The sequence below is a fragment of the Triticum dicoccoides genome, chromosome 2A (assembly GCF_002162155.2).
Source record: "Triticum dicoccoides isolate Atlit2015 ecotype Zavitan chromosome 2A, WEW_v2.0, whole genome shotgun sequence".
Lineage (NCBI taxonomy): Eukaryota > Viridiplantae > Streptophyta > Magnoliopsida > Poales > Poaceae > Triticum > Triticum dicoccoides.
In genome coordinates this window covers 612,218,034-612,221,058 of record NC_041382.1, presented here as the reverse complement: position 1 = coordinate 612,221,058, position 3,025 = coordinate 612,218,034, and the positions used below count along the sequence as shown (strand labels likewise).

At 47.9% G+C, this 3,025-nt stretch overlaps 1 pseudogene; it reads left to right on the top strand.

The window, feature by feature from the left end:
* Positions 1-803: 803 nt before the first annotated feature.
* The window catches only part of LOC119358001, a 5,703-nt pseudogene continuing 3,481 nt past the window's right edge, over positions 804-3,025 (top strand).

Below are 3,025 nucleotides of genomic sequence, written 5' to 3'. Positions count from 1 at the left end.
GAAGGTCTGCATTTACTTTTCCCGGCCGCATCTGCTTCAGTATATCCGCCACTTTGTCTCCTGTGTCTCTCCCCGATGATCCTTGTCAAAGTTGCCCTCTAACTGCATTTTTCTCCTTCCCTGTTACGATCCCTCTTTCACCCAACCATTACATTTTGTTAATATCTTCTCAATCCCAATTTTCTACAGGCGGTTCTCATCCCAGTTATGGTCAATTTGGGGCAAATCTTGGAGACTCATTCTGAAATTTAAATTGGAGAATTCTTTCACTCAATCTTCAATGTGTGATGGCCAGGTAAGTACTTCACGTGGACAGCCATACCTCACCTTTTCATGATTTACCATTCCTGTAGACGTATGATTGCTTTGATTACGTTTATGTATCATTATCGCTGAATGCCATGGTATTGTTTGTTGATACATGTGACAGGTTACATCCGTAGCAGAATACCCGTTGAAGGCGGGGCTCTTTTGAGATGTGTCAGGGGCGACGGTGATGGGCTGTCAAAAAGGTAGAAGTGGTAGGATGGGCAGTGCAAGGACTAGAGGAAGTCGGTTCCCTCTGCATTCTCTTGGCGTGCGTGGGGTTATACGGGAAGGAAGCGCCTCTTCTCTGCTGCGTTCAGATCATGTTGTAGGCACTGAGTAGCTAATGGAGTAAGCTAATGAGGAAGCGCCCCCCCGCGTCGCCCCCGCTCGGGCGATTCGGGCGGGATCTAAAACCCTAGTCGCCGGGGGTCCCCATCCGTCCTCCCCTCCCTCCGCCGCCGCCGAAGGACGCCGCCGGCTATAGCCCGGGGCTGATGGCGGTGGCGGGGGTCTTCCCTCTTACCTGCGCCGTGCGGGCGATGCGGAGCCCCGCGGCGTGGGTGGCTCAGCCGATCTGGCCTGGCGGCGTGGCAGGCCTGCCTTCCGGTGGCAGCCTCGGCCAAGGGCGGTGATGGTGGGGTGCGGTAGCCGGCCCTGCCTCGGGTTGCGTGGCGGCGTTCGGCGGCGGTGACTGGATCTGCGGCGACACATCATCTGACTTCGGATCGACGATGGCGGCATGGAGGGCTTGGTGGTTGGGTCGGCACCATGCGGGTTGTGCCCTCCGGACAGATCTGATCTGGCCGGTGCGGCCTGCTCCATGTGCGGCAGCTCAGATCGGCGGCGACCCGTGCACACAATATGTGATGGAGGTTCTTCGAGCGGATCTGGGTGAAAACCTTGTGCTCGGCTTGATGCCAAGACCGGCGTTGGTGGCACCCTGAGGTGTCATTACCTTCTTGAAGGCATCACCGTGGAGAAGCTCTAGACCTCTATCCGCTACCTCCGGGGGAAACCCTAGATCAGTTGATCGGATGACGGCGGCGCGTTGGTGTCGTTTCCTCCTTGGGGCGTCATTCTTGGAGGTGTACACGGGATCGAGGGACCAGCGGGCGCCTTTTTTGGTTTAGCGGTACTTCATCCTTCACATTGATGACGGCGGATCTTGGCGGCGTGGTGCAGTGGAGACTCGGCGCCCGATGCGCGGTGATGGACTCGCGCAGGTGGAGGTAGTTGTTTGGCGTCAAGGTGGCGTCGATGGCGGAGTGGCCTGACAAGGTAGAAGCCTCAATATCTGCTCTGAAGACGGACCTGTGGAAGATGGCGGCGACGATACATGTGAGTGCGTCAGACCAGTTTATGCCCCAGACCTGGTATGTGGCTCGGCTGAGGCTTCTGGCTTTTGATGATAGGCTTAGGTGAGTAGACCGGGTATGTGGCCCAGGTAGCACCCCTTCATCATATGGATAGGAGTAGTGGCATATATTGCCAAGATGGCGGATTCAGGCATATTGTTGTAATACTTTGTAAGGTCCTCGAAAATAATCAATAAAGTGGTCGTATGCATCTCCCAGATGCAGAGGCCGAGGGTCATCCTCCTTTCCTAAAAATAAAATAAAATGGAGTAAGCTAATTTTTTCTACTGAATCAAGGGCTAATTAAATTAGATTGGACCCCCGATTTGTTAGTTACTTGTATGAGTTGGTCCATTGCAGGCGTAATCAATATAATTTTTTAACTGCCAAGAGATTTGATGGAATCTGCTAAGCTTTTATAATGCATGAATTATGCGATGCCTGTGATCATACAGTCACTTGACTGAGGAATATAATCATTTGTTGTTGCTTAATGCATAGAACCCAGCGCCAAGGTGGTACTGCTAAATCAAAAGGTACACATTTTCTTTTATTGTCTATGGGTTCTCAGCTGTCAATATTTTGTTCCTTGTCTTCCTCTTTTTTTATGCAAATAGTGTTGTAGATCAGTTACTATGCGACTTTCAATCCTGTTCATTCCAACTGCTAGCTTGGACAGTATTTCAACTCAGGATCCTTAAAAAGGTAACATCTGAACCTCTTCTCAGTTAAACCATGCCCTTCTTATATTTATAAACTTCTAATTATGGGTACAGAAATTCAGCCAAGTGAATATGTTTATATGGTATCGTCACAAAAAGATGAAAATGAAGCCTTTGAGTAGCAAGACATATTGCAAGTAGAACACGGGATTGGTGATTCTCACTTGACACGGATTATAAACCTCTGTTCTTACCTTGGTGTGAAAAAAATCTAGGGGTAATAAAGAATTTTTGGTGATCCCTGGATGGGAGATGAGGTTCAATATAATTTTAGGTAAAAAATGTTACCATGCATGGTGTTGTTGAAGCAGGTTTCTTCAACTTCAACTTTAGAAGTACATAATCAGAATTGAAGTCTTGGACAGAGTCATAGTTAAACTTTGTTTTATTCAACTTGAATGAGCCTTCATGTCTATCATCATTCAATATAATTTTCAGTAAATTGTGCAGGTTCCTTGAACTTCTACCTTAGAAGTATATTTATAATTGAAATCTTGGAATCAGTCATAGCTAAGTGTGTTTTCGCCAACTCGAATCATTCTCGTTTTAGCATGCTTAGATATTAGTACAAGCTTAATGGGTGTTTACTATTTGCATTATGCATTCAGTTTTACAATTATGTGAATGGCCACATGAAGT